Below are 25,339 nucleotides of genomic sequence, written 5' to 3' on the forward strand. Positions count from 1 at the left end.
ACAACACCTCGAATAAAGAGAGTGAAATATGCAAACAAATACCACAAGTTAAAACGGACCCTTATTTGGAGGGCCACTTCTGGCCCCCAGGCCACATGTTTGACACCAAATCACTGCACACTCTTCTTTCATTTACATTTTAAGGGTTCTAAGTATCGGTACGTTCAATTTTTCAGTATTTATTAGGATGACAGTTTATTTGAGGAGAAAGCCTCCAGCGTGGACCTTTGCCTGACTGCAGCGTGCAGCTGTGCGCACAGACCGGAGATGTGTGCGCACTGAGGGCCGTGCTGTTTTGGCCTGCTGCCTTACATGGGCAAACCTCTGAACTGACTCAGACGAGCTGGAATTTCAGCGTGACGTCACTGCCTACAACTCTCCCAGAATTTGGATCAAGTAGTTTTCACTGTTTTTGGTGGGATTTCAGCCCCTGTGTTAGGTTTCCTAGAAAGCGAGGTAAGTGAAACTATACGTCGCACCTTTTCAAACATACGGGCGGTTTCCGGTGCAGTTTGACGTGTTGCTGTTAAGAACCCGGCTCTGGAGCAGTTCGTGCTCACTTTGTTCGGCCTTGTTGGGATGTAATGTGGATTTTACTGCAGCTCGGACGGGTTCACAGTGAGGGCGTGGACTCGGTACCAGAGCCCGGGCCGGTAGGACTGTGACACGGGGAAACTAACAGAGCTAACTTGTCGCTAGCTGGTGCCGAGCTGGACTCAGTCATGCACAGAAAACACGTTCAAACACTGTGAAGCGGCTCATTTGGCTAAACGAGACTCGGGGCGTCTCTGCGGGGCTCCTAGATTTAGCACAGTGGTTTACTGCAGAGCAATGCGGAAGACACCAGAGCCCCCACAGAGCCCTCCATCAGAAGGGAAACATGTCGCTGCTTTTTACTTTAGAGCGCCCAGAAACTTCCGTTTACTAAAAAAATAGTTATTTGTATCGTCACTGTTGCTGCTTGTTGGACTCGTTCGCCTCGGATTCGCCACGTTGTTCGAGTACTTTTCATAGCCGCGTGTGTTACAAAGTAACACATCTGTGCTTTGTTGGCGTTATTGCTACAGACGTATCCTTCACAGCAGGGGAGTCAAACTTTTTAAAGGCGAAACAATGAAAAAACAACAACTATCAATGCGAATCTGTGTTCTCCACTTTGGAAAGAAGCCTTTATGTTGTCGCTGATGACGTCAGTGACAATTTTGACTGTACTGTCAGGTGACGGTACTTTTGAGCGTGGACACATTTTTTTTTTTTTCGCTTTAGCATAAGCGCCACCACCTTATAACGTCTATGCATCCCACTATCACCCATCCTGGTTGGATCATCTAGTGGGCACTTTGAGCTCAGTTGGGGGCCACTCGAGGGAAAAATAACAAGAAAGAAAATAAAGTTTTTTATCATTAAACCATACACCACTGTCAGTTCAGTTCAGTTTTATTTCTATAGTACCAAATCACAACAACAGCTGCCACTAGGTGCTCAGTAATGTAAGGTAAAGACTCTGCATTGATAGAGAGAGAACCCTCTGTAAGTAAGCACTTGGCAGCAGTGGGAAGGAAAAACTCCCTTTTAACAGGAAGAAACCTCAGTCATAACAAGACTGGGCGCAAGGCAAAGGGGACAGGATAAAAGACAGAGAGCTGGAGATTAAACTGATTAAATGCGAAGTGGCGAGAGAGTGGTAAAGAAACACTCAGTGCATCATGGGAAACTTCCAGAAGCCAGGTTTATTGCAGTGTAACTAATGGAGGGTTCAGAGTCCCCTGATCTAGCCCTAACTACGTGCTGCACCAAAAAGGAAAGTTTTAAAGCGAAACTTTTAAAGTAGAGAAGGTTTCTGTGTCCTAAATCCAAACTGGAAGCCTGTTCCACAGAAGAGAGGTCTGAAAATGAGAGGTCTGTCTCCCATTCTACTTTTAAATATACTAGGACCCACAGTAAGCCTGCAGTCTGAGAGTGAAGCACTTAACTGGGGGGGTATGATACTATGAGATAAGACATGGCCCAATGATCCATCATTTTTTCATCTATTACATTATTTAAATGAAGGAATATAGTACAAAAGTTAATGTTATGCCTGCCTGCCATGGGGATTATGTTGGATTTATGGTTTTATGGTGGTGACACATTGTAACTGCAGACATTTATGAAGTCCAACCTTGTATGCACTTTCATACACATGTATCAGTGCAGCCTGCATTCACTGCGATTGGCCTTTTGGCCACCACTGTCGTCTGCTACGTGTTTCCAGTAGGGGTGGGTTTTTATAATCGATTTATCGATTAAAATCGATTCTGGCTTGGATAACGTAAAATCGATTCATTAAAATCCTGAATCGATCTTTTAATATTAATTTATTTTGCCCGAAATGCCAGAATCTCAGGTGAAAGATCACAAAATTTCAACAACCACCAAACAGCTAAGACAGTAAATGAGAGCAGGTACACGGCTTCTGCACAAAGACGTAAACACACAGCGCGGACCCGCGGATCAGAATCAGTGAGATGTCGCCTTTCTCAGCTGACGGTCGGGGCTGAAAGCTGACAGCTCGCTGATTCTGATCCGCGGGTCCGCGCTGTGTGTTTACGCCCTTTTTGCGCTGATCATATGGCTGTTAGTTTTATCTCTCTCCAAACAATATTGACCGAACCAGCAGCAAAAGAAGATCCAAACTACGCTTCACATAAACATCGTCATGAATTCCCTCTGACTTTTGCTGACTTTTCAGGATAAAAATCACACTTCATGCACAGCTCTCTCTCTCTCTTTTCTGCATTATTCGCTTGCTTGTTACGCACAAGTCTACCGTTGTTTACAGCGCTGTCGGCCGACATTTTTTTCCCCTTTTACTTACTTCCGAAAAGCAAACCTAATTTCTGCCGTTCAATATTGAACAAATTTAAACTTTTTAAAATTAAGCAAAATGCAAAACGCTTAGCCGTGTCTCTAATAAAACCTCTGTAACTTCAGAGGTAATGTTCATGTGTTGATTAATGGTTTTCTTTCGTTTTTGATGTACTGCAGATTATTTTTATAAAATCCCAGGCCAGGAAAATCACCTTCATGTTTTTCTGTGTTTTATCTTCAGCTACTTTGACACAAAGGCATCTGCTGTGATGCTCACACCTTTGATAAAGTCTTGCGTGTGTCAGCTTCCTTTTAATAGATACAAAAATATGTAATCACAGAGGCAGCTCTCCACGCAGAGATGTCCAGACCTCTGTCTCGCAGCTACCTCCTCTAGGCTGTGGTAGGCTCTGGTACTGACACTTAGACATAATCTCCACAGTTTGTCTTGGGTCTGCTCCAGAGTGTCCTTCCTGTAAGATATCTGAAACATTTCACCTCTGAGGTGTCCAGGAAGCACTTAGTCAGTTGTCTGAGCCACTTCAACTGACTCCATTTGATGTGGAGGAATATCAGCTCTGCTCCGAACCACTTCTGAGAGACTGAGATCCTCACCCTTTCTCTAAGGGAGAGCCCAGACATCCTCCAGGGAAGGCTCATTTCTGCTGCACAGACACAAACTAGGCAGGTTAAAAGTCCAGCATCGATCATAATGAATAAAAATACTGCATCATTTCTTCTTCTTAGAAGCATAAATGAAAGCATTTTATGATCATGTGTGATTGCCTCTCTATAGTCCTGTATTCCTAATCTTCTGTTGCAGCACCAGTTAAAACTGTTGCCTGTCATTCCAGCTGCATATCTGTTTTGTGATCATCTTTAGGTAGGATATATACTCCTGTTATGACCTGGACAAAATGGATGAATAAATCTGCTTTGCATTCCCACATAAATTCCTTCTAGATTGAAGTTTTGTAGTGCATAAAAACCAACAAAGTGGAACTTTAAAGGCTAAGTCCCACATCTACGTCTCTATAATTCTGCTGTTGTATGGTTTGACAGGATGATGGTTTTAAAATGCAGATGCAGTGTATGTAAGATTGTTTCATGGTAAATGTATGGGTCTCTGCTTTTTACATTGTGTGTTTAACAGCCTTTTGAAAGGGTTTCAGACTCTCATATTCACAGGTGACGCAACATCTCCAAAACGGTTGTTAACTGGTGTTGTACATCAATAAAATATTAAGAATTAGTTTACCCGACTAATATTTGTATCGGTGACTGGACAGGGCAGCAACATTCAGTTGTCAGATAATAAGTCATGCAGTGTACAACAAGCCAGGCTGTAAACCAGAGAGGAGTGCTTGTGCAAATAGTGGCCAGAGATATGGACTTTTCCCTTGCAGATATGTTTAAAAATGTTTGGTCTGTTGACGTAACCAGTACTGAGGCAATACCTCCGTATTTTGCTTCAAGATTTCCTCAGAAAGTTGACTAAACTGAACCCTTTTATACCTAAATGGATCTGACGTCATCTTCCTCTTTGTGAGTGAAACAAGAATCTTGGTCCAGGCTGTAGGTATTGTTCTGCCTTGGAATGAAAAATAAATCTCACTTTCTTCTTTAAAAGACTGAATTCAAACTTTGACTTGGATGTGAATTTCAAATCAATAACACCAAGGTCCCTTGGGAGAGCTGTCATCAAACTGAATACATCTGCGTCGCTCTGACACATTTTCTACTCAGGCAACATTAAACGAAACTGTCTTTAAAATCTCTGGCTAAAAAGAACTCGTTTGACAGCGTTGATGATGTTAAACTTAAAAGATGAGTGGCTCTGCTGCCTTTGAGCCTTGGCCCCCCTGGTAGTTTTAGTCAAGTTATTCCACTGTTTGTGTTTCTTGACATATTTTAATGAGAATGTCCTTCTCTGAAAGAAAGGGCACCAGTTTTTCATTTCTCTTTTAGAAAACACTACCTCTATAAGCTGTGATAAACCAAGGATCTTCTAAGGCTGTAGATAGTTAATTACAATTAGTGTTGTTATGAATGGCGGTTAGCTTTGGCAAGCTGATCCTGGGTTCGAATCCACCATCAGGCCAGAGCCTTTCTCTGTGGAGTTTGGATGTTCTCCGTGTGTCTGTGTGGGTCTTTCCTCAGTACTCCGGCTACCTTCCACAGTCCAAAGACAGCTTTCACTTTGGGTTCTTGGCTAGCTTAGTGTTAGCATTGATGTCTGGCTAGCCTAGCGTTAGTATGTTCTCTGGCTAGCTAAGTATTAGCATGGTGTCTGTGCATAAAGCCGAAGTTGTGTTAGCAGCTTAATGCAGCTGTTCCCGTCCTTTATTCAGTTTCCACTTTACAATGGAACCCCAACTTACGAAATTAATTCATTCCCGAGGGTCTTTCGTAAGTCGAAAATTTTTGTAAGTTGAAGCACCCATTGCACCTTTTAAGTGAGGCGATGCTGAACGATAGGCTACAGGCTAATTGCTAACTAGAACAACAATAAGTTGTTCAAGTGGAACAGCGAAGCTCAAGTACGGAAGCCAAGGGGTTGTCACATGATTTGGAAGGCATTGTAGGCTCAGCCAATCAGAGCCCGCAGATTTCGTTACACGGGCATTTTGCCGTAACACGGGCAGAAATATATTGCCGTTCAGTGCCTTCGTAACTTGAATTTTTCGTAATATGGGGTATTCGTAAGTCAGGGTTCTACTGTACTATCACGCTCCTGTCCTTATGTGCAGTAAAAAAAAAGTTATGTCCATATCAACATTGTAGACTGCGTTGCTATTTCCTCCACGCCCTGTGAACTGAAATCATTGGATTGTAGTGCAAGTGCAACAGGAACCACTAAACATCAACAGGCAGCTAGACTAACAATTCCAAGGAACTGAACTACTAGATTCCTGATTCCCATCCCTAGATCCTGAAGGACATTTGGATCTGAATGGGTCAGTGATGTTTTCTTGAGTGGCTGAAGACACCATCTCCCAGTTTTTCATACTCCATACATTTCTGAATCTGCATCCAGATCTTAATCAACTCAAAACTCATCATTTAAAGTTGGGTCTATAAGAAACTTCCTTAAAGGATGACGAATGGGTTTATTGTTATTGCACAAAAAACAATAAAATGAATGCAAATATGTTAAATGAACACCAAAGATCACCTGGGACCGATAACAACACAGTTCCCCACCAGCCCCATGATGCAACCTACACAGCATAGCATAACATGTCTGTGCCTGTTTAAGACTTCTGCTGTTTTCTCAGCTTGGGGTGTGACATGTAGTAGGCTGGTTTTCCCAATACTCTTATCTGACTCTTATTTAATCCAAAAGAATCCTGTAGGATAATTCGGGGTCGTCCCCTACAGCTGCAGGGCTCCTTCAAAGCTAAAACCATTTCGGGGGGATTTTTATTTTGTAAGTACTTGCGGTATCTGTTTGATGAATTTTATTAGTGTTGATTTCAGATAGAAATACACACTTGAACCCAGACAATGCTACTACTAATAATGCAGTCTACGGTATATAACTAATGTCCATTCAGCATAACATTTAAACAAAAAGTAGCATAAAGGTTGAATTTTTATATCTCATGGAGACGCAAGTCATCAGTTTGCTGTTTAATGTAATGACATCTTTGGAAAATCACCATTGATAGTTTTTTTTTTTTTTTTTTTCTTTTTCTAGGAAAATAGGTCAAAAACAGAGTTTTTACAGTTCCAACAAGCTTGAAAGTCAGTATTTGGTGTGACCACCTTTATTCTTCAACACAGCCTGAAAGCTTTTAGGAAAGCTTTCCTGTTGTTTCTTTAAGTAGTATTCAGGAATAGTTCTCCAGGCTTCGTAGATGGATGTTTCTCCCTCCCACACTGTTTCAATAATGTTGAGGTCCAGGCTCTAGGGAAGCCAGTCCGTGACTGATAGTGTTCCATTGTGTGTTTTTTCTATTCAGGTGTGATTTTATTGCATTGGGGGAGCGTTTTGAATGAAGCTGTTCCCAATCTTTGAAAATAGTGGATCAAAACTTTACTTTTCTATGACAAGTATAACATCACTGGCTGAAATGGAGCCCCAAAACATGACAGAGCCTCTACCGTGTTTTATAGATAGCTGCACCCCATTCCAAGATGTGCCAAGATTTAATCTAATCGCTATTTAGGAATCACCTTGTTGGTGCAAAATACAATTTTATTTCCATCCATTTGTATGGCAAATGTATGAAAAATGCCAACTCTTTGGCATTTTTCATGGATTCTGCAAAAGAAATAGGAGCAAATGATGGTTTTTTTTTTTGTTTTGTTTTTTTTGTTTTTTTGCCACAGGCTTCCAGTAACAAAGTCCCCAAAAATACAATTTAAAAGTGGTTCTTTGCTTTTATGTATAGACCCAACAGCAGTCCATCCATTTAGTTTGGTGCCGTTCTTATCCTTGAATGATTCATAGATCAATGTTAAGTAGCTTAATAAACAAACAACCAAAAATCATTCATCTGAAAATGGTCAGGTACGAGGACTGGACTGAAAATTAGTAAAACAAAAAAATGTTGAAGACCTTCAGAAAACCCTGGAAACCTTTGCCCTGGAGCACTTACATATCATACAAACACAAATACATATCAAAAGCCAAATACTTTATATATTAAAAGTACCTACAGAAACCTTTTTAGTTAGCATACGATGGTATGACCTCCAGATTTAAAAGATTTGATAAATGTGATGGATCAGATCTCTGTGCTGTTTTAACTTTCCAAATTCGTCTGTGATGCCTCACCAGTGCACCATGCAGATCTTGTTTGTCAGTAACTCTTTCACAGTTACACAACCAGATCCCATAATTATGGAGCGAGCAAGCTGACATTATCAGTAGATAATATAGTTTAAGTAACTCATCTGATAAAAAGCATGATATGGATTGCGTAATTTCTTGGTTTGACATGCATATTAGTCACTGGTAAATGGACCAAAACCAGTGTAAAATGCAGCAATACAGAAATTAGCCTTTGTAAATGTGTTTGTAGCATACATATTTTTGCCCATGTGACCTCAACCTGGATAAGCAGGAGAAAATCTATGTACAGTTACCATGAATAAGAATTAGTATATAAATAAGTTACCGTGTTAATTATTCCATTATTATAATCTTCATTCCTGTTGGCTAGTTAATAGTTTTTTGTTTTTTTTTAAGCTTAAAAATGTGTGTCACAGCCTGTCTTTGGTTGCAAGATGATTTTAATTTTGAGCCTTGCAGTATGACTGTTTTGGAGGGACTAAAATATTATCACAATTTTTTCACCCTTTTATCTTTCAATTCAGAATTAGGTTTTAGCCTTTTTTTTTTTTTTTTTTTTAAGTTTTGCTCCAATTTTGGCTGGATAAATTGGACATTCAACATTTTTACTGGTTTGGTACCATCAGATGGAAGTCAGATCAGCCAAGCTCATTGAACCTGTCTGCTGGAGTATGTAGTGTCTTAAATTTGACGCCTAATCCCTACAAAGTAATGAGATGCTTTGACTTGAACACATGATGGCCAGTGCAAACAAATTGGTCCTTCACCTGACAGGAGTGCATTTATATTAAATTTTAGTCTGTTAGTTCTCTCTGCTAAATAATTGTTGTGCTGTGGTGAAATATTTTCTGCGGTGTCACTTGTCAGCATTGTTGTTCCCGCTCTACATCTTTGCTATGAAGTATTGCTCCCAGAGGGGTGACAGGTGTTTGACAGACTCAAATTTAAATGGACAACCAGCGCTTGGGTTCATGCACGATTTATAGGAAGCCTGCCCAAAGTTCATCTTTCTGCTGATGAACAACACAGTCATGGAAAAAAAAATGTGTGTGAGATGACAGGACCTACTTACCATGCCAGTGTGGGTCCTGCATAGCACAATTAAAGTTGTGTAATCCATTTGAGTAACACTGAGGGTTTTTTTTTTTTATTTCTCAGTGTCAACAGACTTCAACATACGGCTTTCATCGTCTTCCAGAAACACTACAGCGACGTCAAAGTGGAGAAAAAGTAAGAGAGCTTTTTTGCTTTGCTGAGTTTTACCTTTTTACATGTTGCTGTGTTTTCTGTCACGTGGTTCTACAGGGAGTGCAGAATTATTAGGCAAGTTGTATTTTTGAGGAATAATTTTATTATTGAACAACAACCATGTTCTCAATGAACCCAAAAAACTCATTAATATCAAAGCTGAATGTTTTTGGAAGTAGTTTTTAGTTTTAGCTATTTTAGTGCAGGTGACTATTACTGTGCATAATTATTAGGCAACTTAACAAAAAACAAATATATACCCATTTCAATTATTTATTTTTACCAGTGAAACCAATATAACATCTCCACATTCACAAATATACATTTCTGACATTCAAAAACAAAACAAAAACAAATCAGCGACCGATATAGCCACCTTTCTTTGCAAGGACACTCAAAAGCCTGCCATCCGTGGATTCTGTCAGTGTTTTGATCTGTTCACCATCAACATTGCGTGCAGCAGCAACCACAGCCTCCCAGACACTGTTCAGAGAGGTGTACTGTTTTCCCTCCTTGTAAATCTCACATTTGATGATGGACCACAGGTTCTCAATGGGGTTCAGATCAGGTGAACAAGGTGGCCATGTCATTAGTTTTTCTTCTTTTATACCCTTTCTTGCCAGCCACGCTGTGGAGTACTTGGACGTGTGATGGAGCATTGTCCTGCATGAAAATCATGTTTTTCTTGAAGGATGCAGACTTCTTCCTGTACCACTGCTTGAAGAAGGTGTCTTCCAGAAACTGGCAGTAGGACTGGGAGTTGAGCTTGACTCCATCCTCAACCCGAAAAGGCCCCACAAGCTCATCTTTGATGATACCAGCCCAAACCAGTACTCCACCTCCACCTTGCTGGCGTCTGAGTCGGACTGGAGCTCTCTGCCCTTTACCAATCCAGCCATGGGCCCATCCATCTGGCCCATCAAGACTCACTCTCATTTCATCAGTCCATAAAACCTTAGAAAAATCAGTCTTGAGATATTTCTTGGCTCAGTCTTGACGTTTCAGCTTGTGTGTCTTGTTCAGTGGTGGTCGTCTTTCAGCCTTTCTTACCTTGGCTATGTCTCTGAGTGTTGCACACCTTGTGCTTTTGGGCACTCCAGTGATGTTGCAGCTCTGAAATATGGCCAAACTGGTGGCAAGTGGCATCTTGGCAGCTGCACGCTTGACTTTTCTCAGTTCATGGGCAATTATTTTGCGCCTTGGTTTTTCCACACGCTTCTTGCGACCCTGTTGACTATTTTGAATGAAACGCTTGATTGTTCGATGATCACGCTTCAGAAGCTTTGCAATTTTGAGACTGCTGCATCCCTCTGCAAGATATCTCACTATTTTTTGACTTTTCTGAGCCTGTCAAGTCCTTCTTTTGACCCATTTTGCCAAAGGAAAGGACGTTGCCTAATAATTATGCACACCTGATACAGGGTGTTGATGTCATTAGGCCACACCCCTTCTCATTACAGAGTTGCACATCACCTAATATGCTTAATTGGTAGTAGGCTTTCAAGCCTATACAGCTTGGAGTAAGACAACATGCATGAAGAGGATGATGTGGACAAAATACTCATTTGCCTAATAATTATGCACTCCCTGTAGAGCTTGGTTGGAAGGTTAAGTGTACTAATTTCCACACTAGAAACGTAGGGACTTAGTCCTGGGTCTGAACTTCATGTTCTACCATAAAAGCAGCATGCCCACAATGAAGCTTTTATGATGGGCTCAGTGTTAAACAGTACAAGGAGTTACTTGTTAATCATTGTGTTCCTTCCAGTGAGGATTCCTATGAACTTGTTATTGCTCTATTATCTTCGTGAGCTTTTGTACATCAGGTGTAATGTCACTTATCAGCAAGCCTTAGTGTGGAGACAAGTGAGTCGTGCAAATGCAAGAAAAAACTTAACATATTAGCTGCCACTTCCAAAATACATCGCAATCTCCAACTTGTTTTGGTAGTGGATGTGCATTGTGGGTAATGTAGGCATTATGAATAAAAAAGAATGCTTGGAATCATCTTAATTACTTCCACAAAGGAGGCTTATGTTTTTGGTAGCATTTCTATATCTTCAAACACAATAGCTCAAAAAATTTTGAATGAAATATTATCAACTTTGTGAGGGTGTAGAGTGGGGTCATGTTAACAATCCATCCAAACTTGGCTTGCATCCACCAAAGGTGGTCAAGGTTAACTTATTGATTTATTGGTTGGAAATGGACATTTGTGGTATCAAGTACAATATAAATGACTTAAAATATAATGTCAGATTTGACCTCTTACCTTTCCTTCAAGGTAAATGATCTAAAGGTCAAAGTTATAGTAATGTTATTTAAAACTAAATCCCTTACTGCCATTGATAGAATAAAGTCATATTGGGTATGGTGTATAGGAAATCTAAATATCATGTTTTTTGTACTTTTGCAGTTCAAATAAGGTCAAATTTTCAGAAAAAGTCTTTTATCATTAAAAGTATGCTTAAAAATTGTCCTGTCTTTGTTTGTTTTGGCAACACTTACTGATATATAGAGATTCTAAATATGTCATCATAGTTTGCATCTAAACATTATGTGAAATTTGACCTCTGACCCTACTATTACCTTGCTTGATTGTGAGTCTGTCAGTGATAAAGGAGACCAAATGGCTTCATTCTTTCCCCTCACACTGTTTCATAGGCAGAAGACTGAATCCAGTCTGAAGAAGTTCAGTGTTTCCCACGCAGACTTTACCCTAGCAGGTCACTGTTGTGTTTCAGCAGTTGCCCAAATATGTTTTGATACGCATTACTTTGGTAGGGTGATGCCACCAATAATTTACTCGCCCTTATGTTATGTTGAAAGTTCAGTTCCTGCTAACCAGCTGGCTCTGGCAATTCCTGTCTCATGCTTCAACCTACCAAGCAGTCGATTTCTTTCAGTCCAGAAAGTTTTTACCCCTCAGCCTTAAAAGACTGATGTCGTTTTTTTGTTGGGTGAGCGTACAGGCAGGCAGCGTGGACACCTAAGTTTGTGATAACACGAGAATAAAGCAATGTAGGAGGTTCAAACTGATATCATGGGGATATATTTTTTAAATGATTCCTATTATTTATTATTAGTTCCAATGTACAGCATTTTGTGTCAGCTATGGGTGTTTTAAAGAGCTTTTTAAATGAAGATGGCATGGTATGATATCTACTAAAAATCTCAGATGAGTTTGATTCTCCAAGACCTCAATATTAAGGACAAAAGTTAGAGGACAGAGATCAACTTTTCGAAAAGTCTTGTGATTCCGATAACTGGAAAATGATGTAGGAGCTTCAGATTGATACCATAGATGCATCTACCAAAAATCTCAGAGACTTCGACCTCGAGGTCAGGGTAAGCTTTCTAAAAATCTTGTATATTGTGATAACTTGAGAACAAGACGATAGCAGATATGGCGGACACACCTTTAGGTTCATTAGGTTCATCCAGCACAGACTTGGGGAATAATTTTGACCATAAAGATGTCTTACAAGGTAAACCACTGCTTCCAGCCGGTCTTCCATGTGATGGTTGTGGGTTCAGATGGGGAAAAACCCCAAGTGGCAGTGGTCTGAGGTGTCTAATGGACCTGTACACAAGCACAGAGAGCCGATGAACTTCTTCAAACCAGTAAGCGCTGCAGGCGGCCTTGTGAACTTTTCTTCCTTCAGATAGATCTTGTTGACTGAAGCGTGTCTTATAATTGTCTTGGATTGAGTTGAACTAAACAACAAGTGACTTTGGGTGTTTATGTGGGTGGAAAACACACCCCAGTAAAGGAAAGTGGTGAACTTCATAATCAAAATGAATGTAAAAAAAAAAAGTGATTGTTTTCTTTTTTATTTTGTTTGCATGATCATTAGAAGCCAAAATCAAGAAAAAATCGGACTGTCATGGCCGAATGCTGGTTGTAGGAGTCTTCTCTGTCCTCTGTGAATTGCAGGGTCATTGTAACCAACACCTGTGTCAGGTGGAGCTCCAACGTGTCAATCTCACAAGGCTGCAAAGCAGAATCGGGATTACTATCTAAAGTCCAGGAGGGACAGTCACTAGACAGGCAGCTGATTTTTGCTTTGAGATTTATCATCAAGTATTACTTAATGATTTGTTTTGGAAAGCTTGGGTGCGCCTCCGTGCTGCCACCTGATGCTTTCAAGTTTTGTGCAAAGACTGAAGTTGCATCAGACTGGCTTATAAGCGCCTTTACGTCTTTGCATAAATGAGTCGTGAAGTTTTTAAGGCTCTTCTGTGTTTACATTGCAGCTGCCTTCTCGTGAGGCCCCATTTAGCAGTCTCTTTTAATATCCTTCCAAACATGCACTTGGAGTTCAGCTTCCTATGAAAGTAATGCAAATGCCAAAAGAAGGGCAGAGCTTTACTTTAACCCTGTAGACCCTTCATATCACAGACGTCTCAGGTGCACATTATTTACATATGTGGCATTAGAGTCAGGGGGAAAGCTTTGACTTCTCATTTAACTGTTCAGACTGACTTTGAGTCAGATTTCTATGAAGTTTGTTACAGAAAACGATTCCCCGCATTAGAAATGAGGGAAGCAAAAACAGAAAATGACTGTATCTTGAAGTGTCAGTGAATGGTCTTCTCCTGTGGGATTTGAATGAAGTGGGCTGAGCTGTTTCAGGAAATGAGCACTCTCAAGCCAAGTTGCTCCTCAATACACTTCCAGTCCATGCAGGGCGTTGTAATGTTCTCTCCTACCGGCTGTTTAGTGGCTGACCTATGGCACTCGTGGGGCATAATCAGACTTTAATTACACCCTCTTAATCACTTGAAGACAATCTGTGCGACAAGACCGCTCCTCACAGCACGTGGGCTGTTTTTACCTGCTAATCTGGCCCTGCTTTCCTGGTTAATAGGGAGTGAATTATATTGATATTCACTTTATTTTGCATTTCTTGGACATTCCTGTACTTTTGAAGCCGCTCATTTTTTCTTTTCTTTCTTTCCTTTTTTAAACTATATTCTCTTAAATATAAGAGCAAGCTCACACTGTCACCCATCTTAGGTCAGACTCAACCAAAAACAATGTGAAAAGTCTCTACAATCATCATTATTATTCCAAGTGAAAGGTATGCACCGCAGAACTGGCTCCGTGGAGTGACTCTGGCTCACAGAGTATAGCATTCCAAGCTAAAAGCAAACCAAACTGATATTGCCCTCCAATACCGTCTTCATATTTTCTCCATATTTGGAAGTGTTTACCTCCTCATGATGGTTGACAGAGGTTGGATGAGGGGATGTGAGTCATTTCAGCTGCACAAGGCTTTCTGGGGGTGAGAGGAGTCTTCCAAGTCACTGCCATTTAGTGAAGCTAGCAGTTTGTGTGCCTCAGTGATCTAAAGAGAAACTGTGAGTATCATTATGTGCTTAATTTATAATCTAATCACTTGAAAGGAGCTTAAGTAGCAGTTTCACACATGTATTTTTTTGCATATAATGCGGCTGCTTTTGGGAAACCTTTATCATTATTATCATAATATGAAAAGGTGAGGGGATCGATTTGGATTGTTTCTCTGGCTCACCAGATATTTTCAGAAAATGTTTAAAAAGTTCAGATGAGCGCAGCGCTCCGGTGACACATTTTTCTTACTGCGAGACTGACTTTGTACGCAGATGTCTCAGTTATGCCAGAAAGTTAGAGATGAAGGTGAAAAATGCAAAAAAAAAAAAAGTGTTATGTCTGACCAAACCGAACACACATTTTTGGGGCAGAACTTTTTAAATAGCCCAGTATGTTTTCCTGTAGCTGTCCTGTGGTTGAGTGTGAGTGAGTGAGGGGCAGCTCAGGTCATTGAAGAATTCTGGTTTTGCAAACAGCCACTCTTACTGATAGCTACACCTTAACAGGTCTGACCTCCCTCCTGGCTCTTACTTTCACACTTCAAACACTTAATGGCAGCTGCCTGGCAGTTTTTTTCCACTTCACAAGTCGAGCAAGAGGTAAATGATTTTACTTTGCTGCGAGGGCTCAGGCTGCTGATTTTAGTGATGGTGTGGTCTGATTATCTAATTACTTCTATCTCTAAATTACACTGGGACTCTGTAAGCCTTTTAACCCGAGAGATAAACTGCTTGCGTAAATGTTTCCTTTTAATTTGTGTTTTATTACATGCCACTGAAAATATGTTTGAAATGATTATTTACACCGTTTAATGTTAAGTAGCTTCTGCCTTTGTGGGAAAAACTTCTCTGAGCCATGGGGGTCAGACACGTGACCTTTTAGGGTGTCCTGAGATATCTGGTGACAGATATCTAGTAGGGCTGCTCAGTGATGGCAAGCATTATGCATACAGTGAGAATCCAATTATTTTCTAATGTAATAATTCTGATAATTGTTAACTTGAAATTTTAAGTAACTGAAAAGCAGACTGATTGGCTTAAACCTCAAATGCGTGTCTATTGCAGGAACCTTATGAAAGGAGAATCAAAAGCCCCGGCTTAGGTGGTAGTGTTATTTATTTTAATGATAGTTGTAAAGTGGCATCAATATTTATAGGAAAATGACCTAATCAGGGTCTTTTTTTAAGAAATTTAAGAAAATTTTAAGTCTGTGTTATCTTGCTAAGCAAAAGTTTTATATATTTTAGTGGAATTTCTGACTATTTAACCAATAAAAATGTATTTTTTCCCTTGATTTTCCTTTGGGGGAAGGACGAAACCTCCTTGGGGGAAGGACGAAACCACCTTGAGGGAAGCTCTAAAATTTAAGCAGAAAAAACCTCAACCAGATTTATAATTATCTTAAATAAATATTGAGCTCCAGCTCTGGGGTTTTTTTGGATTGTGAGCCAGCAGGGAGTGAGCGTTAGGGGGTTTTATGATGTTTTTATTATAAACAAGCTAAAACTCTTACAAGTTTCTTCAGTATTCCTATTAAGAAGAATGAGATGGCTGATCAGTTTTGCTGGTTTAATAAGCAGTGACACGCGCCGATCACGGTGTTACATCACTCTTTAGGGGCATCTCTAATACTCTTAAAATGACTTAATCTGGTCTCGGTCTTCTTTGCGTATCCTTAATTTCAAGATGCTGGCACACCCAGATTGGAGGAGATTGCGTGTAGTTTTTTTCTCTTTCTCTAAAGTCAAGTCTTCCAAATGAATCTCGTCAACAAATTAAGGCATGATTAACAGGAGCAATTACACTGAGGAACCAGCTGAGCTGAGGAGAATCAAGCTAAAGTGGAGGAGATTATCTTTCCTATTAACGAGAATCACTTTAGGGTTTGATTGCTTTCTGTTTTTCTGTTGAACTCCTGTTTACTCTGTAACTAATGATGTTTTCTTTACAGCCATTTTCCTGTGCTGCTTAGACCTTTAGAGTGCAGATCAAACTCACACGTTTGGTGCGGCTCCTGTTTTCTCCTGTGGCATCAGAGATGATGGACGTGACATATTCAGGAATTAGTCAAGCTTTGGAACGTGTGCTTTTTGAGGAAAATCAAAATACGCAAATCTTTATTCATATGTCAGAATGTGTGTGGCTGGGCATCTTGATTTAGGGGTTTTCCTCGCAGCTGAGGCTGAATTTTCTTTCTCTCGCACTCGTGCTGGATAGAGTGAGTCAATAAACAATCTCCGATGCATTATTTTTCAGGACAAGTCAAAGCTTTGGCCGCACCCCTCATTTTATTGTTGATTTGGCAGCATGCTGGTGGCCTTTATCATGTTTGAACACCAATCATCACCTCAGTTTAAGGTCTTTGGCCCTTTGAAGTAGGTTTTCTTCAACACTTTGCCTGCGTTGATTGTCCGCGTTTCCATTGCAAAACGAGGCCCGCACCCTGCGCTTACTGTTGTGATCCACCTTCTTGTTTGGCAAGTTGTCAGATTTGTGTTGACTTGTCTGGGCCAGGCATACGCCGACATATTTCATAATAATCGAGTCTCCAACTTTTGCTTAAATTTACTGTGTTTCGGTTTTGTTGTAGAGCTCAGACTTTCCCTCCGTACGCTGCCAGTGAACTCTCGGCTCCCGAGGCCTGTGGCCATGAATTGTGTTCTCTTAAGTTCAAGTTTGGATTTTTCCACAATTTGTTAGATTTAGTTTGCCTATAAATTTAGAACAAGAGCGGTCAGTGTGTGCATACCTCTACCTAAACTGAAAATTCACTGCACACCATGCAGGAGGAAAACTGGACCCAGATTAGCTTGATATTTAGAACATCACCATGATGTGTCCTTATTTAAATCGGATATTTATTCCAACTTAAACGAGTCCAGTTTTACTGGTAAACGATTCTATCCTAAAATCTCTTCATACTGATCCAGGTTGACTCAGAAATGTCATCAATTCTATGTTGGGCCAACTGCCATCTTTGACAGGATCTTCCTTTTTCAGAGGTAAATATTACCATATAAAAGAAGCTCAATATATGTTGGTACTTTTAATTGATCATTTACAAAAAAACATTTGAAAGAGAAGAAAAAAAGGGGGGGGGGGGGGAGAAGCAATTTAGGGCTTATAAATACAGAAAACTCCAAAATTTGACCCATCAGGGCGAGCTGAAAGGAAAGAAGGGAGGCCCATCTCTAAAATGATTTATTGAAACTACTTGGGTTTTTTCTTTTTTTCTTTTAAAGGCGCTGTTTTCTGCTTGAGTAGAACAAAACAATGTCAGACTCCCTCTCGTGCTCTTGCTGCCCTTTGTTTTTGAAATTCCCATCTTTTGTTCTATTGATTTTTCCTACTGGTTTATACTTTCTCAGTTTCTGGAACACAAAAGGGACTCGCTGAGGAGCAGGGACTTTTTTTATGGAGGCATGAACCAGTAAAAAAAAACAAAAAAACAATTTTTTTTTTTGATCAAACTATGAAGTTCCTGAAAGGGTTCCCACGGAAGTTCCTCTTTCCTAAAATGTTTTCTTGAGTCCAGTTTCAGATGTCAGCATCAGCCTTTAATTCATATTTTCTCTGGCACATCTGAGCCTCATAACTTCACAAGTACAGGAGATATCCATGTGAAATTTTCAGGGTTGAAAAATACATTTACGCTCCGTTTAAATCTGCAACCAGATCAATTTTACACCCACTCAAAGTGTCACAATCTAAAGCTAAGATCTGTTTTTGATCAGAACAGTTTTTTTCTATAAGCAGCTCTGAGCATCAGGATGATGAAATATGTCATAGTTTGAATAAACTGCAACGGTTTAATGTCTGTGACGTAGAGAAACAGAAACAGCCACTGGTAACCTGGATCTTTGATCTGATTTCGGATAATTCACTATAAAACTTCAAGGCATCAAGGCCATCACTTTTGAAAGGTCTCCTTTATAAAAAAATCTTTTTACCCAAGACTCTTTTTCTAGCCATGATTCCTTTTGTATGAAAACTGTTTCTATTAGTCTTATAATAAGACTTTAAGCAAGTGTAGCTTAGGGTGGTAAAATGGAACATAAAAACACTGGTGCCTATATAACAGACAGATGTCATTAATCTTATTCACATATATAAGTGATGGTCATGATACTCATATGATTCATCTTGATTCCCAAAGGGGGTGATGAAGGCTCAAAACGTGCTGGAAAGAATGACATGAATTAAAGAGCGTTAAATCTTAACCTCCTGCCCCCTCCTCGTCTACTTCAAGGGCCTGCAGCTCAGAAAATATTCATAAAATGTGGGAGAATTTCTGCGCATTGCAGCGCAACAGAACAAGTTTTTGTTTCTGAGCAAGTTGAGGTGAGAAGTCCCGATTAGATTTTTCGTGGAGAGGAGCCATCGTCATAACAGTAAATATTTCACACAGTAAAGGACGAGAGGTGCCCCAATCATTTAGGATCAGATGCCACTAAATGATTAATCTCAGATTAGACAGAAGCTCGAGGCTAACGGGACACTTTACACTTGCTTGGCACGCAGTGACAGATGCTGGCCTCTAAAGACCATCAAATTACTGAAGCATGCAGTTGGCAAAACACGGGGCTGTTAATGAGGTGCCAGAACATTTCAACTCCAAAACATAAAACAGATTGAAATGATGACAGGACGAAGAATTCAGATTTTACCTTTGTATGCTGTGAAACCAAGCGATTTGAAACGCTTATTATTAGCACTGTAAATGACCTGAAACTTTAACCAGATTCAGACTCATACATTTTGGAACTTTTTTTTTGTGTGTGTGTAAAAGTCTGTTGTTGCCCAGAAGTTGCCTTTTGTTCTCATAAAGTCAATGAGACTGGGGGAAATACCATAGCATAAACCTCTCTTTTGAGGTTGATTTAAAGTCGAGGAGGAACTGTAGACACGAGAGGAAGTGGTTGGTAAAACCTGATGTTTCAGAGTTTTGTGTTTGGAGTGGATTTCAGTGCTCTCTGCCAGTGTTTGAGAAGTTAAGGCAGTGCTTACAATGCTTAATTGACTGGGAAGAGTTGTGGTTTTCCATTACGTCAGGCTTGGTACAATTCCTAATCTTACTGTGTCATTTTAACTCTGACTGTGGTGTCAGCAATTGAAGTTTTACCCCATCACTCCTTGAAAGAGCTGCATTTATCAGTCTCCCGTGCCCACTTGGCTCATTGGCAGGATTAATTGGCAACAAGTCCCCCGTGGTCCAGGAACGTAGTTACCTACTGACCCAAATCATTATCCTGACTGGAAGCCACTGTCTCCACTCCACCGGCTCACACCTGGGACTGAGTCTTCACGTAACCTCGCATTTGTCCCCGATGCACCCGTACATCACGACTTCAGTTTTCTGTATCTGCAAGAAACAGGCTGTGTATGCAAAACGGAGGCGTGACAGGTTATTCGTTACCCTCAAGGCCATTTTGTGGTACTTGTATGTAATGTTTTGGGATTAAGCAAATATATCTTCTGATTTCGACTTGTGATTTGGGGCTTATTCGTGTTAGCGTGGTAGCTTCTTTTCAGGAACTGATGTACTTAGATTTCAGGCCATATCTGTTGCAAACAGGGTTTTCCCCTATTTGCAACAGATATGAGGTGTTTGTTTGAAGCAAACAAAGCTCTATCAGCTGAAAAGGATGTTTGCTTTGACAGCACAGCTTTGACAGATTGGAAACGTGAGTGTCTGCTAAAGCTAGACAAACCCGTAATGAGTGTTGTTGTCCTAGCAGAATCATAAAAGTTTTACAGATGTAATTGTTTATTATTGTTTTCAAGAAAAAAAATGTGAGAAATTTGTAAAAGAGCCTGAAAGCATCTGAGTGAATAGATGAAAAAAGATGACTGGTTGTCATCTGTTGAGATGACCTTTACCTGACATCCGTGGGAACATGAAGATCTCTCCATGATATGGATCCAAACAAACACATCCTAGAGAAAAAAACCCTGCTGAAGGACTTTCAGATATAGCAAACAATGACATTTATTTACTGTAAAATTATTAACATTAAAATCTGCAGAGAATAAAGTCTCATAAGTTATGTAAAATCAAACAGAAAGACAACAATAAACTCCCTAGCTAGAAATAAAATGCTACCTAGTATCCAATTTCATAATCGTTCAAAGCCAAACTTAATGGCCTTAATTTGCTCAGTGTACAATTTTTTTTTTGTGTGTGTAGATATTGTAGAATATGAAAATTTTAATACTATTTAAACTAGTGCTGTCAGCGTTAATCTCCTTAAAATGACGTTAACATCATAACCACATTAACGCGGCAAATCACCGTTAGAGAGTTATCGCAGATTGCCCTGTGCATGGGGCTGCACAGCGCTAATGAGCTAACCGCGCTAATGCATTGACAAGCTAACCGGGCTAACGCATTGGCGAGCTAACCGTGCTAATGTGTTGACGAGCTAACCACGCTAACGCGTTGACGCCGTGAAGCCCCACGCACGAGGCGATCCGCGCTAACTCGCTAACGGAGATTTGCCACGTTAATGCGGTTATGGTGTTAACATCATTTTAACGAGATTAACGCTGACAGCACTAGTTTAAACATTTTAACAAGCTCACTTTGAAGTTCTAGTCCAACAATACAGTTAAAAAAAATGAATAAATAAAAGAAAGAAGAAATGGCATCTAGAAAGTGACCTTTGCTGTGTATTTAAAAATCACCTCAATGGTAATTCTTTATTTTGTCTGGTAATAATACTGATTGAGCTTTATTGGATTCTGAAAAACGATATAGCAACAAACATATACATTTAAAAATAAAATGCCATGGCTTAACTAAATGGAAAGCATTTATCCGCAGAAATAAGAGCAGTAATGCAACAAGGTTCAGACTCTAAAGTACCTTTAATGCTATTACAAGTATTTGGGAAGAGGTGGAGGGAACTTCCACGTATAACATAAAGAGAAAGCTTCTCTGTGGGTCCACATTTGCATTTACTTGCACCATTCACATGTCAGATATAATACATGAGGGGTCAAAGGGTATGCTCTAGGTCTTAGTGAGTTGGCCTAGAATCCGCTTGGTTAATGGATTATCCAATTTTACATTATATACTGCTGCGTGCAATGCGAGTTTGGTAACAACGTGCGGCCTCCCACGGCGCTCACATAGAGCGCTTTCACGTAATATGGCTTTGTTGTTGTTTTAAGCTCCCTGATAGGTTTAAACTCAGGGTGAAAGGGGGCCTTCTGTGTCAGGTCTGAGGTCACTTTTGTTATCATCAGACAGATCCAGTACATTAGAAGTATTCCCTAATCTCTTAAAACCCTCTGCTGGCCCAACTTTCATTTGTTGTAGAAGGATCAAATTAAAAAGAGCCATATTAACCAAAGCCCTAAATTTGTTTTGCCACTTTTCAGGGATTGCACTTGTTGGCCTCGAGCTCTAGTCTGTGTAAATGCAACTTTTTTCTGATGCTGATGATTAAAGTGTTGCGAAATAAGCCTTGGGCATTTTTCTAGTATTTAGAGTTTATCTCTAAGAAAAATGGTTATTTTCAAGTTTTGGTTTTAATAAATATGATGAGACATCAGTATTTGTTTACAACTAAACTTTTTTTTTTTTTTTCCGTCTCCTTTGTGGAACGTTAGTCTCGTGTGGTTGAACAGTGAGAAGGGACAGGGTTTCTCTGTTGACACAGAAAAAACTCTTCCCACTTCTTTCAGAGCGGTTAAGAGGACAAAGGTTTAAAAACAGTGAATATGACACCAGTGTTTGTAATTTGATGGACCATGGAGGTGTAGTACAAGCTGACCTAGAACATTTGATGACTCATCTAAATTTTTTTCCCCCCAAACATTCAGTCATTTTTTGATATATTATGAAAATTTCCCTCTTATTTTAAAAAGTCCCATCACTGAAAGCCAGCACTGTCTGGCCCTTACTGTTTGCTTCTCAGGTTGCTATTGTGCCAGTTTTTGACATCATTTAGCTGCTTGTGGCTCTCATCGCACGGTTGTATGGTCAGGCAGCATTTTTCCTTTTTATTTACAAATCCTTTGAAGCCGATGACACACAAATGCTTTCAGTGTTTTTTTTTGTTTTTTTTTTGTGTGTGTGATTCTCACAGTGCTCTCAGCTACTCTAAATATTTGGATCAGCACAGCACTCATCACTGTCACTTCTCCCTGACTGACTCATCAAAAATAAGAAGGCTGGGATTTATGATATCGATACTGGCAACGATTTTGGAGGAGAAACTGATCCTGGCTGTCACTCATAAGCCAGTCTTTTATGATCTAACACTGAAGAAGATGTTTTTGTAACCTATAAACAGGAATAGCTGTGTTCTGGTTTCCTCTAGCATCCTCTTCGCTCAGTGTGGCTCTGAACAGACATCTGCATGCATGCCTTTTTTGTGGCTCCATAGTCTCTCCACTTAGACTGCATATTACAGCCCACCAACTATACATGTGTGACATTCAGGTGAACAGGAAAGACTACTTGTCCATGGTGTCTCCAAATAGCTGTGTTGATGTGTAAATGCCACGTAAGTTTTTGAGAGCCCTCATTATTTAGGTCTCGTCTAATCCCTTACACTTTTACTTAGGCATCAGTCACACAGGCTTGGAGACCAGTTGGCATCCCCCCGGCAACCAGTAGTTGCAGAGGAAAATGTGTTTCCGTGGCTGTTTGGCAACTGGTTGCTGGAGTTTGTTGGTAATTGCTTGCGTAACATTGGTCACAGTGGATTATGTGGTGCAGCACCGAAATCCTGCTTGTGATTGCTTTAGCACATTGCTATGCTTGTCTGTAGTTAGTATAGAAGACCTGTCAATCTGTTTGCTTGCAAACACTCACAAACTACAAACTACTAGTGGTTCGAAAGTGAACAGTGCTACACAAACAGGAAATAAAAGTCATTTGCCTTCAAAGTAGAAGTTTCACCTTTTGAAATGTGTTTGTTATAACTGTTATTTTGAAGGTGAATGTTCTGCATTTGTGGTTTGTGTCACATTTTTCATGTTTCACTGCTGCTCCGTGGTTAGTGAGTGTTTTGCAGACATTTCAGTGTAAAATACAGGCGATTGTGGCAATCTACCTGCAACCAAAGCAAATGGTATGAGATTTTTTCCCTTTGTCACTGAGGCCTCACACCTTACAGCAAATCAGTGGATCAACATTTCAGTGTGTGAACTGCTTTGACATAAAACATCAGATCTTAGCAAACGCTCTACTTTGCATGAAGCAAATCTAGTGTTTTTGTGTTATGTATATTTACGTGTGGTTTTACTGAACATATTGGTTTTAAAAGGTCTTTGAGAGAGCCCTCCAGCTCCACAGATTTTCCCATTGGGACAGCTCTGAGCCCTCACAGATTTATCAGAGACTCATGTAAAAGTCTGAGAGTCTGTGATGGTGGACTTGGGACTGGTTTGTAGGGGCAAGTAGGGAACAGGAGGGAGGGACGTGCAGAGATGCAGTTTTCCATATGCAGCATGGTTGTTATTATATTCAGCGTCTAGGGTTTCTGTTTGAAACATGCAGGTATAATCAGGAACAAACCAGTTAGTAGGCAAACAACATATACAGGTAACAGAAAGCTGGGAAAGGCTGCTCCCTGCAAGGCAATATTAAACAGGCTAGGCAGGTGGGGGGATTAGGTAAAACTTGGTGGGGGCAACCTGTGGACAGGTGTGGAAAATTCCCGAAAGCAGAGTGGAACTATCCAGAAAACTCTGGGACTTTAGAATGTGTCTGTACCCGAAGATGCACTTATATACAGGTGTGACCAAAATTCCTTAAAGAAAATCTCAGTGTGAACGAACAGCGTGTACATGTGAATTTGCAAGTGATGCAGACTGACATGAGCACAAACAATCTTTAACCTCCCAGCTCCGTAGCACAAAGTCCGTGCAGAGGAAGGCAAAGACCCGTTTAACTCGCAGTGAGCAAGTGGGTGTTGTCTGTCCCACCCTCGCCTAAATCAAAGAGACCGTTTTCGTCAGTGAGGAGGAGTCTGAAGTGGACCATCTAGTGTTGTGGAAGGGCAACTGTTGACAATGTGCTGACCTCATTGATGTTTCAAAACACACTCGCACACCAGAAGTGTTTTACTTTTACTTCTGCAACTCCGAGCTACAGATGCAGCTCCCCTCATTTGTGCACCTTTATTGCCGAGATCAAAGGAAGTGACAAGCTCACTAAACAAAAGTCGAACTGGGTTACAAAGATAAGCAGTTAAACAGTCATAAAGGCTGTAAACAAGATCACAGTTTAGTCTGATGATGTTGGCAGTAATCTGTAACTGCACAGGAACATTGTGTGTCCGCACAAATATGACAAATGCAGTTAATGTTAAACAGGAAGTGGGACAGTAATCTGTTGTAGACAGCTCGCGTTGTATTTTTCCTTGTACATTTTGTTTACTCTTCAAGGACCCAGCAAAAGGTTTGTATTTTTGAATTCTATCAGTGAACCTTTGTGTAATTATACCACAAAATGTGCAATTACAAATTCAAACCTGGAGCTGAAGTCTGTAGTCTTATTTTTTTGGTCCACGTGAAGCTCTCACAAGCGGTTAACATGTCAGGTATAGAGCAAAGAAGCCACTTGTTTATCGAGGTTATTTTCCCTGCACTTGAGTCTGCCCTCGGGCCTATTCGTGCAAGCCCACTGGTCCTGAACTGTGCCTAGTTCAGAAAAGGGTGCCGTGCGCTAATTTAATCTGAACATGGCTTTCACTTTTCTCTAGTGCTGGAAAGAAGTGGTTATAAATACACCATAAAGCCCAGGAAAAAGGGCAAGGTGTTTACAGGGATATGTATTTTTCATTGCTTTGGTCTACCTTTTCGGGCTGTAAACATTAAGGCCCAATCAAGTTGTCCGTTGTAGGAGCACTTAGAAAGCATGTGTCCACAGAGGAAATGGACCCAGCTTCAGACCTGGCAGATCTGTGTGACAAGTTTGGGTCAGCTGTGCAACGTGAGCATTCACAAACATCACATACCCCGTTAAAAACAGCAAAGTGGTCCAGAATGCAGCTTGGAGTTGAAGGTTAGAACAAAGGTGATGCGTGTACAGTGTTTTTAAACTCTTTTAATTCTATCTGTCGTAACCTG

At 40.3% G+C, this 25,339-nt stretch overlaps 1 protein-coding gene across 3 annotated transcripts in view; it reads left to right on the top strand.

Moving 5' to 3' along the window:
• Nucleotides 1-249: 249 nt before the first annotated feature.
• Nucleotides 250-25,339, top strand: part of LOC120738733 (LIM domain containing preferred translocation partner in lipoma) — a 183,657-nt gene continuing 158,567 nt past the window's right edge. Inside the window, exons 1-2 of one of the 3 annotated variants that reach the window (XM_040040154.1) lie at nucleotides 250-456; nucleotides 8,810-8,881. The gene's annotated coding sequence lies outside the window, so the exon portion shown is untranslated. Of the gene's footprint in view, nucleotides 457-5,461; nucleotides 6,281-8,809; nucleotides 8,882-10,393; nucleotides 14,264-25,339 lie in introns of those variants that run through there. The other 2 variants (XM_040040156.1, XM_040040157.1) reach the window with 2 other exon arrangements.

The sequence above is a fragment of the Simochromis diagramma genome, unplaced genomic scaffold (assembly GCF_900408965.1).
Source record: "Simochromis diagramma unplaced genomic scaffold, fSimDia1.1 OVJJ01000026.1, whole genome shotgun sequence".
Taxonomy (NCBI): domain Eukaryota; kingdom Metazoa; phylum Chordata; class Actinopteri; order Cichliformes; family Cichlidae; genus Simochromis; species Simochromis diagramma.